Source organism: Cherax quadricarinatus, chromosome 90, assembly GCF_038502225.1.
Source record: "Cherax quadricarinatus isolate ZL_2023a chromosome 90, ASM3850222v1, whole genome shotgun sequence".
Lineage (NCBI taxonomy): Eukaryota > Metazoa > Arthropoda > Malacostraca > Decapoda > Parastacidae > Cherax > Cherax quadricarinatus.
The window spans coordinates 7141674-7155592 of record NC_091381.1 but is presented as its reverse complement, the minus strand read 5'-3'; positions in this window follow the sequence as shown (position 1 = coordinate 7155592).

Below are 13919 nucleotides of genomic sequence, written 5' to 3'. Positions count from 1 at the left end.
TCTCTCTCTCTCTCTCTCTCTCTCTCTCTCTCTGTCTCTCTGTCTCTCTCTCTCTCTCTCTCTCTCTCTCTCTCTCTCTCTCTCTCTCTCTCTCTCTCTCTCTCTCTCTCTCTCTCTCTCTCTCTCTCTCTCTCTCTTTCTGTTTCTCTCGTGGCTTTTCGCTGATAAAAATAACAAAAACCATGCCATCAGGTGACCTCTTCCATAGGTTGTGTTTTATGCATGGTGAGGTGGTCGTTAACTTCACAGTAATTAACCACGAGCGTGTCCATCATAGAGATTATGGTGAGAGTCTCCCAGAGAGATAATTGTGAGAGCAACCTGTATCTCTCACTAACACGGCGGACATAACAACCACAAGACCTAACAGCCGCTATTACTGTCACCATAAATTCCCGAATATGGGAAAAAGAGCACCAGTAACTCTATAATGTATAGAGTAATTATCATCTATTTGCATCATTTGGACTCGAGTTGTTTATGGCATCCATCACACAGCAGATGTAAACACTGCATCTCGTTGATCCTTTGAATTACTACCAGAAGAACCCGAGTTGAATTCACTGGCTAGGTGAGGGCAACAAGGCAGCAATGCCATGTTTATCTAGCAAGAAAAGTACCTTAGGAGTGTGTCAGCTTCAACGTGTAAGGCATAAGGACACATATGCAACTAATAAGAGATTTTGTTATGGTAACGTATCGCTCTGCTGGAGAGCGAAACGTTGCCACGATAAAATGTGACATTAGTCGCACGTGAGACCTTTGCCCTAACATATTATTGGTAATTCTGTGTTGAGTTATAGTGCCTGGACATCTTGAAAGTGTTGAGTTACAGTTCCTGGACATCTTGATGGTTTATAGTACAGCTCCTGGACTTCTTCATGGAGCTCAGATCAAGGACATTTTACAAGTATTGAATAAAGCTTCTAGACATGTTGAGCCACAGCTCCTGGACATCGTGAGAGCGTTGGCTAAAGAACCTTTACTTATTATGTTCAAGTGCAGCTCCTGGGCTTATCGATGATGTTTGTCCAAAGCTTCTGGTCCCATTGATAGTGCTTTAGGGACTCTTGATAGTGTTCAAGAACTGGGAAAATTCAGAGTGTTCCAGAACAGGAATACTTCAGAGTGTTCCAGCACTGGGATTTTTGAGAGTGTTCCAGTACAGGGATACTTGAGTGTTCCAGTACAGGGAGTTTTGAGTTTTCCAGTACAGGGATTCTTGAGTGTTCCAGTACTAGGATTCTTGAGAGTGTTCCGGTACAGTGATTCTTGAGAGTGTTCTAGTACGGGAATTCTTGAGAATGTTCCGGTGCAGAGATTCTTGAGAGTGTTCCAGTACAGGGATTCTTTAGAGTGTTCCGGTACAGGGATTCTTGAGTGTGTTCCAGTATATGGATTCTTGGAAGCATTCCGGTACAGAGAACCTTGAGAGTGTTCCAGTACGAGGGGGATTCTTGAGAGTGTTCCAGTACAGGGATTCTTGAGAGTGTTCCAGTACAGGGACTCTGAGTGTGTTCCAGTACAGGGATTCTTGAGTGTGTTCCAGTACAGGGATTCTTGAGAGTGTTCCAGTACAGGGATTCTCGAATGTGTTCCAGTACAGGGATTCTTGAGAGTGTTCCAGTACAATAACTCTTGAGAGTGTTCCAGTACAGGGATTCTTGAGTGTTAGAGTACAGGGATTCTTGAGTGTTCCAGTACAGGGATTCCTTAGAGTGTTCCAGTACAGGGATTTTTGAGTGTTCCAGTACAGGAATTTCTGAGCATTCCAGCACAGGGATTCTTGAGTGTTCCAGTACAGGAATTCTTGAGCGTTCTGGTACAGGGATTTTTGAGTGTTCTAGTACAGGGATTCTTGAGTGTTCCAGTACAGGGATTCTTGAGTGTTCCAGTACAGGGATTCTTTAGTGTTCCAGTACAAGGATTCTTGAGTGTTCCAGTACAGGGATTCTTGAGTGTTCCAGTACAGGGATTCTTGAGTGCTCCAGTACAGGGATTCCTGAGAGTGTTCCAGTACAGGGATTTTGAGTTTTCCAGTACAGGGATTATCGAATGATCCAGTACAGGGATTCTTGAGTGTTCCAGGACAGGGATTCTTGAGAGTTTTCCAAGTACAGAGATTCTTGAGAGTGTTCCACTACAGGGATTCTTTAGAGTGTTCCAGTACAGGGATTATTGAGTGTTCCAGTACAGGGATTCTTGAGAGTGTTCCAGTACAGAGATCCTTGAGTGTTCCAGTACAGGAAGACCACTCAGTGATGTTAACGGTAATAAACGTAACTGCTTAGCTTTCTTGGTTTGTCCTGTATTGTTTTCCTTTAGTCATTAATATTCAGGAAACACCTTTCCCTTTTTTTACGTTTATTTATTTTTTATTTACTTTTTTCATTTGCCTTCTTTTTTCATCTTATTTTTCTTCATTTTTCTTCTGTTTCTTTTTCTCCATTTTCTTTTTCTTCTTCTTCTATGTCCTCCATCACTCATAAGAATAACAGGAACTAGCAGTCATAGATAACATCCACAAAAAGAAAATTGACACAAGGTATGTCATTAAGTCGTCCTAGGATGATGCCCTCTCATATTTTTACATATTTTTGCACCATGATTGATGCTGGTGCACACTTGAACGTTTTAAGATGCTACTCAGCCACTTTGTTGCTTATTTATAGTAAGTTTTCTCTTTTAAATGGTGTGTGTAGAATTCAAAACGCATACATTTCCCCCACCACTGGCTTTTTGAATTAATTACGGTGATAACACACGAATGCAGTAGATAAGATAATCAGTCCCTGTGCCTTGCATAAGTATGCACAGAAGACAGTGGAAGATGATTCAATCAGTCCCTCAGACTGAAGGCCGGTGTTCGCTACCTTAGACAGGATTAAGGAACTGGCCACTGCTTTTCAGGTGGTAGAACTCATTATCGTATTTACCAATGTCTTCTGTGCAATGTTCTGCAAGACTGGAGGACTGATTACCATATCCTCTACTGACATCGTATATCACCTCTCCACTGGAGTAATGAGACTATTGGTTGGCGGAAGGTCTTCAAATGAAGATACCGAGATGTTGTTCATGTCTTAAATTCCTCATCTTCTTCTTATTGTATTCCAGTATAGTAATTATAGATCTTTGTTAGTTACCTAGCACAAAGTAATCATAGAACAAGGAAGCTATAAAAAGGGCAGCCTGACATTGGAAAATTTGTACAAACCAGTAGGACAAAGATTATATATTACAAATACACTTGAAAGAGGGTTGAAACACTAACTTACTAATTTAAGGGACGAGCATAACCCAAACAACCCGAGGAAACATGGATGAGCAGGGAGGTCATGCTGGCAACCACTATTACAGCATAATGACAATATTACGGAGTCAGAAGAAACCTCGGTAATTTGTTGCATTTAGCAAACCACGGAAGGGGAGGGGTTAGAACCCATGGCAAGTGAATCGTAAAACTGCAGCATCGCGTAAGTATTGTCAAACTATAATTTGATGCTCTTATTAAAGTTCATTTGACGTTCGGCGGTGGAGAAATAGCCCATAAAATATGGTCAATAGATAGGACAATGAGTATTCAGATTGGTAAGAAAGAAATCACAAAGTGAGATTGAAAACATAACACAATTTTATTGAAGTTAAGAAAACAATTTCTGTACCCAAAGGCACCATTTGTTTCTCATCCTCATAGTAGAAAACATTTACCCTTTAATAAAATATAGTAGTTCACTGTTGCAAAGACACCCAAATGGGTGACTGTTAACGAGCTCCTGTATACACTGTTTAACGAGCTCCTGTATACACTGTTTAACGAGCTCCTGTATACACTGTTTAACGAGCTCCTGTATACACGGTGGGTGCTCATTTTCTATTCAGAACTTTATATCTCCCTTATCTTATATTTCATTTATTGGCTTTGTGGTACATTTCAGTTGGTTTATTGTACGTTTCCAGTTTTGATATTTAAATCTAACATAACTTTACCTAATTAAGCCTAATATATCTTTACCTACCTTAATCTAAACTAATTTAACCTAAATAACGAAAATAACGAGAAATTGCCGCAAATCATGTGCGAGGATGGGTTAACTTAAAAGTAACACTTGTCACAGATTCGTATCCATGCTTGCGAACGATAACAAAATTAACACGATAATCACCGGCACTGAAAAAGCTGAAAACTGATAAAAATATTTGAACAAAGTCTTGTAGTGAGCAAAGGACAATAGCATGATGTTTGTTGGTGATTAAAAACTAACTACCTAACTACAGAATGACTGGGAAACTCTTTTACCAATAATGGGCACAAAATTCTGGGTCACCTCTGGTTTAGAAGACAAGGAATGCACCAGACGTCAGGATAATGTCTGGAAAGAGAAACCTCATAAAATAAAACGTTGTCGAAGAATGAGACACTTGTGCAACATTTGGGAATATTTACTGTGAAAATGTTTCGCCTGCCAGTGGCTTTTTCAGTCCAATACGGATAAGAACGGTAGAAGATGAGAAGTTTGAGGTAATCAGTTACTCAGCCTGGAGTCGATGTGTTCAGTCCAGATGCCAATGGCGAAACGTTTCAACAAGAAAGATTCATAAAATTTTCACAATTGTCTCATTCTTCTAAACCATTTACACCACTTTTAATTAGGATCACTAATGCTGCAACGTCTCGAACATTGTCACAGTTCCTTTCACTTCCAGCGCCGAATCCATAAAAACTAAAATACTGGAAACGCCTGAGAACATTTGGAATGTACTCTCTGGAACTGAGGAAAGAGAAATACTTGATAATACGTAATACGAAAATACTTGAAAATCAGGTCCGTACTCTGCAGGCTTTCTGCCGTCTTCATTAGCAAGTAGTCAAGTGTGTCGGTGGCAGATTAGATAAATCTTTAACAGGCAAAGTGTCAGCTTAAACTCATTATACGCTTTACTAATGGTTTCCACATCAGCATAAATGAATATTCTTTGTTCTGCTTAACCGGTATGTGAATACTGGTAACATGAATGTGTTGACATCATGTGTGTACTGGGGAATGGGGGAGGGTTAATTGACTGCCAAAATGCGCTCCAATAAACTTTTGCAAGAACACAAATGTTTGATCCATTAGACTTGACCTCCCGGCACACAGTAATGATCATTAGATAGATTGAGTTAGAATATTGCTTTAAAAATAATAAACATTCTCTCTCTCTCTCTCTCTCTCTCTCTCTCTCTCTCTCTCTCTCTCTCTCTCTCTCTCTCTCTCTCTCTCTCTCTCTCTCTCTCTCTCTCTCTCTCTCTCTCTCTCTCTCTCTCTCTCTCTCTCTCTCTCTCTCCATACATACATACATAAATATATGGAATAAGATTAGAGTAAACAGGTGACATCCCAATATGCACAACAACAACGGTGAAAAAATAGCGAACTTACAAGCGTTTTCTTAATTTGTCACATTATCAAGGACTTGTAAAAGTTATAGAACAGCAGAAGGCTTTTAAGACTGAGATATACGACATTACAGCCGTACCAGTGTGATATGGGTGGTAGTGTCAACGACCTGTCATGCATAGCTTAAATTCTTCCCAAATTTTATTAATTATTAATGAATCTAATTACTTTAACCCTGAATTAATATTCATATTGAAAACAATACTCTTTTTATGACGTCTGATAAAATTGTTTCTATCAACCATAGACCTGCTTGATACAACTTGCTCAATTGAGTGGTTAAAATCTCTCACATAGCATTATACTCTTGTCCAGTTTTAATGCTAGATTTATGTTGTTGTAATCTTTAGTTCCAGGCTTTATCCAGTTTGACCATAATAAACTTTGTTATAAGATTCCATGTAAAACTTGTAATAAAGTTTATTTCGGTTAAACTGGAAAAAGCCTTGAACTAAGATTAAAGACATTCCGTCCTTTTATGTAACTTTACCTGTATCCAGTCATAGATAAAGTAACTTAAGGTATAATTTAAATTCAATGAAAAAACATTTATCTGCTGGGTACTCTTAGATATTTTGCACGGAGAGATTTGCAATTAAAATATCTATCAGAATGCAATTAATAAAGCAGTATCTAGAAACTATTGAGGAAAATTAAGGCACATGCAATAGGAGGAGAAATTTTTTCCTGGATAGAGGCATGGTTGACAAATAGGCAGCAGAGAGTTTGCATAAATGGGGAGAAATCAGAGTGGGGAAGCGTCACGAGCGGTGTTCCACAGGGGTCAGTGTTGGGCCCCCTGCTGTTCACAATATACATAAACGACATAGATGAGGGCATAAAGAGCGACATCAGCAAGTTTGCCGATGACACCAAAATAGGCCGTCGAATTCATTCTGACGAGGACATTAGAGCACTCCAGGAAGATTTGAATAGACTGATGCAGTGGTCGGAGAGGTGGCAGATGCAGTTTAATATAGACAAATGCAAAGTTCTAAATGTTGGACAGGACAATAACCGTGCCACATATAAACTAAATAATGTAGATCTTAATATTACAGATTTCGAAAAAGATTTAGGAGTTCTGGTTAGCAGTAATCTGAAACCAAGACAACAGTGCATAAGTGTTCGCAATAAAGCTAATAGAATCCTTGGCTTCATATCAAGAAGCATAAATAATAGGAGTCCTCAGGTTGTTCTTCAACTCTATACATCCCTAGGTTAGGCCTCATTTAGATTATGCTGCACAGTTTTGGTCACCGTATTACAGAATGGATATAAATGCTCTGGAAAATGTACAAAGGAGGATGACAAAGTTGGTCCCATGTATCAGAAACCTTCCCTATGAGGATAGACTAAGGGCCCTGAATCTGCATTCTCTCGAAAGACGTAGAATTAGGGGGGATATGATTGAGGTGTATAAATAGAAGACAGTAATAAATAAAGGGGATGTAAATAGTGTGCTGAAAATATCTAGCCTAGACAGGACTCGCAGCAATGATTTTAAGTTGTAAAAATTCAGATTCAGGAAGGATATAGGAAAGTACTGGTTTGGTAATAGAGTTGTGGATGAGTGGAACAAACTCCCAAGTACGGTCCTAGAGGCCAGAACGTTGTGTAGCTTTAAAAATAGGTTGGATAAATACATGAGTGGGTGTGGGTGGGTGTGAGTTGGACCTGATTAGCTTGTGCTACCAGGACGGTTGCCGTGTTCCTCCCTTAAGTCAAGGTGACCTGACCTGACTAGGTTGGGTGCATTGGCTTAAGCCGGTAGGAGACTTGGACCTGCCTCGCATGGGCCAGTAGGCCTGCTACAGTGTTCCTTCGTTCTTATGTTCTTATGTTCTTATGTGTAGGTTACATATACAGTTATTCCCTATAACACCAGACTGTGTTACACAGATATCCAGGTATACATAGGTATTATCCAACTTGGGATAAACATTGGTTAAACAATCAACATAAGTCAGTTAAGTTACCTTGAGGGGAAATCTCTCAGAATAAAGAAACAGTACACTGGTAACAGTAATTATCTGACTATATAGATACAAACGCAGAGCAAATCTCTGACTCTGTTGACTCTCTTCTTATTAAAAATAAATAAGAGAGAAGTTGGGGCATAAGCGGTCGTAGTCAAACAAACGATAATACTACCACAGTGGTATCACACTACTGAGTATAAGTACAGGTAAAGTGTATACCTTAATACAGCAATGCAAAACAAGAAGACAGGCTTATTTTTAAATAGTATTTACGGTTCAATACTCCAGGAGACTAATTCTATCGACGAGAAGTCATTAGCAGGTTGCCACAGGTCACTAATACTCATTGCCTCCTAACAGGTTACACACACATACACACACACACACACACACACACACACACACACACACACACACACACACACACACACACACACACACACACACACACACAGCAACAAGGGGACACAGTTGGAAGTTGAAGACACAGATGAATCACAGGGATGTTAGGAAGTATTTCTTCAGTCACAGAGTAGTCAGGAAGTGGAATAGTTTGGGAAGCGATGTAGTGGAGGCAGGATCCATACATAGCTTTAAGCAGAGGTATGATAAAGCTCACGGTTCAGGGAGAGTGATCCAGTAGCGACCAGCGAAGAGGCTGGGCCAGAAGCTAGGACTCGACCCCTGCAACCTCAACTAGGTGAGTACAACTTGGTGAGTACCCACACACACACACACACACACACACACACACACACACACACACACACACACACACACACACACACACACACACACACACACACATACACACGCATATACACACACAATGGGAGGAAGAAAGGGCAAAATCAGTGTTTATCCATGGGCTTCAGGAGAGAGAGGAAAGGACACACACTGAAAGGCAGCAGGAAGAAAGAAAGGAGATTGAGAAAATCATCACGGAAATAGGTGAAGAGATGGACGAGATTGTAAATTTTCAGAGAATAGGGGGGTACTCGAAGGGGAGAAACCGACCAATCAAGCTGATTCTCAGGACGGAAACAGTGCGGAACAGGATCCTCCAAGAGAAACCATGATTGAAATACTCGGAAGAGTAAAAGAGGGTGTTCCTAGACAGAGACAGAACAAAATCAGAACGACAGCAGCTGAGGGAGAGGACAAAAAAGCGAAAGGAGCTAGGAAAAGAGACAAGGATGGAACCAGCAGAGGTCAGTCAGAGCAGAACAGAACAGCAAGGGCAAGCACACACACAACTATTCTCAGAACCATACAACCTGTCACAACATCCCAACACACACTGCAATCCATATCCACAGCCTCCACCCAACACCGAGCTATAGAATCCCACAGTATGCCACCAGGTCTCCCACCCTCACAGGCCCCCCAAACCACAGTGTTGGAAAGGAAACTGAAGGTATGGTACACAAACGCTGATGGAATAGCAAATAAGTGGGAGGAGTGGCATGAAAGAGTCAAAGAAGCATCACCGGACATCATAGCTCTCACAGAAACCAAGCTTACAGGTATGATAACAGATGCCATCTTTCCAACTGGATACCAAATCCTGAGGAAAGACAGAGGGAACAGGGGGGGTGGAGGAGTGGCGTTGCTGATCAAAAATCGCTGGAATTTTGATGAGCTGGAGAGAGGAGACAGCGGAGAAGAAAGTGATTACATAGCGGGAACACTTCACTCTGGAGGTCCCAAGGTGGTAATAGCAGTGATGTATAACCCACCACAGAACAGCAGGAGGCCAAGGCAAGAGTACGACGAGAGCAATAGAGCGATGGTTGACACACTGGCTACAGTGGCCAGAAGAGCTCATGCATGCAGGGCAAAGCTCCTGATCATGGGTGACTTTAACCACAAGGAGATCGATTGGGAGAACTTGGACCCACATGGGGGCCAAGATACATGGAGGGCTAAGATGATGGAGGTGGTACTGGAAAACTTCATGTGCCAACACGTAAGGGACACTACAAGAGAGAGAGGAGAGGATGAACCAGCAAGGCTGGACTTAGTATTCACCTTGAGTAGTGCAGATATCGAGGACATCACATATGAAAGACACCTTGGGGCCAGTGACCATGTGGTTTTAAGCTTCGAATACACAGTAGAGCTAACAAAAAAGGGAATTAGAAAAGCAAAAAGAGATTATGAGGTTAAAGTTGCAAGAGAATCGAAGACTAACCCAAAAGGATTCTTTCAGGTATACAGAAGTAAGATCAGGGACAAGATAGGCCCACTCAAAAGTTCCTCGGGTCAGCTCACTGACAGTGATAAGGAAATGTGTAGAATTTTTAACACATACTTCCTCTCAGTTTTTACACAGGAGGATACCAGCGATATTCCAGTAATGATAAATTATGTAGAACAGGACGATAATAAACTGTGCACTATTAGGGTCACAAGTGACATGGTCCTTAGGCAAATAGATAAATTAAAACCTAACAAATCCCCAGGCCCTGATGAACTGTATGCAAGGGTTCTAAAGGAATGTAAAGAGGTGCTTAGCACACCTTTGGCTAATCTTTTCAACATATCACTACAAACTGGCATGGTGCCAGATAAGTGGAAAATGGCAAATGTGATACCTATTTTCAAAACAGGTGACAGGTCCTTAGCTTCGAACTATAGACCAATAAGCCTAACCTCCATAGTGGGAAAATTTATGGAATCAATAATTGCCGAGGCAGTTCGTAGCCACCTTGAAAAGCATAAATTAATCAACGAATCTCAGCATGGTTTTACAAAGGGGCGTTCCTGCCTTACGAATTTATTAACTTTTTTCACTAAGGTATTTGAGGAGGTAGATCATGGTAATGAATATGATATTGTGTATATGGACTTCAGTAAGGCTTTTGACAGGGTCCCACATCAGAGACTATTGAGGAAAATTAAAGCACATGGAATAGGAGGAGAAATTTTTTCCTGGATAGAGGCATGGTTGACAAATAGGCAGCAGAGAGTTTGCATAAATGGGGAGAAATCAGAGTGGGGAAGTGTCACGAGCGGTGTTCCACAGGGGTCAGTGTTGGGCCCCCTGCTGTTCACAATCTACATAAACGACATAGATGAGGGCATAAAGAGCGACATCGGCAAGTTTGCCGATGACACCAAAACAAGTGGAGGGAGAAGCAGGAAGGCCAGGACGAATGAAGCCAAACTACAAGAAAGGGGACTACACAGGAATGAGGAACTACCTGAACGGGGTTCAGTGGGACAGAGAACTGGCAGGGAAGCCAGTTAATGAGATGATGGAATATGTAGCAACAAAATGCAAGGAGACTGAGGAGAGGTTTGTACCCAAGGGTAACAGGAATAATGAAAAAGCCAGGATGAGCCCATGGTTTACCCAAAGGTGCAGGGAGGCAAAAACCAAGTGTGCTAGGGAATGGAAGAAATATAGAAGGCAAAGGACCCAGGAGAATAAGAACAGTCGTAGAGCCAGAAACGAATATGTACAGATAAGAAGGGAGGCCCAAAGACAATATGAAAATGACATAGCAGCGAAAGCTAAATCTGACCCGAAACTGTTGTACAGCCACATCAGGAGGAAAACAACAGTCAAGGACCAGGTAATCAGGCTAAGGAAGGAAGGAGAAGAGACAACAAGAAATGACCTTGAAGTATGTGAAGAACTCAACAAGAGATTCAAAGAAGTGTTCACAGAGGAGACAGAAGGGACTCCAGAAAGACGGAGAGGTGGGGCACACCACCAAGTGCTGGACAAAGTGCACACAACCGAGGAAGAAGTGAAGAGGCTTCTGAGTGAGCTAGATACCTCAAAGGCAATGGGGCCAGATAACATCTCCCCATGGGTATTGAGAGAGAGAGCAGAGGCGCTATGTGTACCCCTAACAACAATATTCAATACATCTATCGAAACAGGGAGATTGCCTGAGGCATGGAAGACAGAAAATGTAGTCCCAATCTTTAAAAAAGGAGACAGACATGAAGCATTAAACTACAGACCAATGTCACTGACATGTATAGTATGCAAAATCATGGAGAAGATTCTCAGGAGAAGAGTGGTGGAACACCTAGAAAGGAACGATCTCATCAACAGCAGCCAACATGGTTTCAGGGATGGGAAATCCTGTATCACAAACCTACTGGAGTTCTATGACATGGTGACAGCAGTAAGACAAGAGAGAGAGGGGTGGGTGGATTGCATTTTCTTGGACTGCAAGAAGGCGTTTGACACAGTTCCACACAAGAGATTGGTGCAAAAACTGGAGGACCAAGCAGGGATAACAGGGAAGGCACTACAATGGATCAGGGAATACTTGTCAGGAAGACAGCAGCGAGTCATGGTACGTGGCGAGGTGTCAGAGTGGGCACCTGTGACCAGCGGGGTCCCGCAGGGGTCAGTCCTAGGACCAGTGCTGTTTCTGGTATTTGTGAACGACATGACGGAAGGAATAGACTCTGAGGTGTCCCTGTTTGCAGATGACGTGAAGTTGATGAGAAAAATTCACTCGATCGAAGACCAGGGAGAACTACAAAGGGATCTGGACAGGCTGCAGACCTGGTCCAGCAATTGGCTCCTGGAGTTCAATCCCACCAAGTGCAAAGTCATGAAGATTCGGGAAGGGCAAAGAAGGCAGCAGACGGAGTACAGTCTAGGGGGTCAGAGACTACAAACCTCACTCAAGGAAAAAATCTTGGGGTGAGTATAACACCAGGCACATCTCCTGAAGCGCACATCAACCAAATAACTGCTGCAGCATATGGGCGCCTAGCAAACCTCAGAACAGCATTCCGACATCTTAATAAGGAATCATTCAGGACCCTGTACACAGTGTACGTTAGGCCCATATTGGAGTATGCGGCACCAGATTGGAACCCACACCTAGCCAAGCAAATGAAGAAACTAGAGAAAGTGCAAAGGTTTGCAACAAGACTAGTCCCAGAGCTAAGAGGTATGTCCTACGAGGAGAGGTTAAGGGAAATCAACCTGACGACACTGGAGGACAGGAGAGATAGGGGGGACATGATAACGACATACAAAATACTGAGAGGAATTGACAAGGTGGACAAAGACAGGATGTTCCAGAGATTGGACACAGTAACAAGGGGACACAGTTGGAAGCTGAAGACACAGATGAATCACAGGGATGTTAGGAAGTATTGTAGACAGCCTGTACTGTCAGAGCACACAGCCTAGCCGTCTGCTCTGACTAGTTCATATTTCGCGGCATTCAGTGCTGCCCTCTGTAGGCCTACCTAGGTCGGTGGGAAGCACAGACCACCCTCTCTCACTCCTAGACCGACCGACGTGACACACACAAGTGCTCCCCCCTCCACGGACTGGCTTGCGGTCACTCCCTCACACTGCCCGTTGTGTACTCACTCCTACCCGATTAAAGCCAAACTAGTCCACGGCCGTATCATTGCTACCTACGCTACCTTCATCGGCACTAAACCGCTGTTCAGCAGTAAGAACAGCAATAACAGTGGTGGCAGCGGTGGCACTCCCTCACACTGCCCGTTGTGTACTCACTCCTACCCGATTAAAGCCAAACTAGTCCACGGCCATATCATTGCTACCTACGCTACCTTCATCGGCACTAAACCGCTGTTCAGCAGTAAGAACAGCAATAACAGTGGTGACAGCGGAGTCAGCGGCATTGTGAGCCTCTTCAGGGTGGAGGGGTCAACACCATCGGTCGACGCCAGTCAACATCATCCGTCGTCATCCAACGCACCTGCTGGCCTAAAGAGTTATCTGTTACTCACAGCGTCTTCACGGGACCTGAGATAGATCTTCGTCCTAGATTTTTCCCACAAAATCTGGACATAGGCGTCACGGCATCACCTCCAGCCTTAGCAGTCACGTGTTCACCTCATCACCCTCTCTACAGCCCTTCAACACTCTCCAGCACCATTCTCCTGCCTCCTACAGCGTCCCTACGCCCTTCTCAGCTACAAGAAGTAGAGGTGAGGCCGTTTAGTGTGTTGGCTTCGTGTGTGGCTCCACGAGTGACCACGAGGCAGCTCTGGGGTTGGTTTATACCCTAATCAGCGTGTAAACACACCAGCCTCCTCTACAGCCTTCTCTGCTACGCAACGACGTCCATCTCGCCGTCCATGTGTGTTGTGTTCTTCCCAGTTTCCTCCAAGAAGTTCTACCTTGCTTAACCACGTGGGAACCCAGTTGGCTTAGCCCCTAAGCCAGCAAAGTTCAGCGTCTACAGCAGCTCGTGACTCATCATAGTGTCTACAACTACTCAGCTTCTACGTATCTCCAGCCAGTGCAGTTTTTTTTTTTTGAGTTGCCCAGTTTAATTTTTTTTCCCCTTTCCCTTGCTGTTATATTCCCAGTTCATCACCAGTTCTGTTTTCCCCAGTGTTTTGTTACAGTAAAACTTACTCGTCCCAGGTCAAAGTTTCACTTAAGCTTGTTTTTAGCACGTTCGAGTAGTGCAGTAAATGTTTTGTTCTCCGTGTGCTGAAGCCGCAGTCAGTCAGCGCGCCCAGACATGCTTGC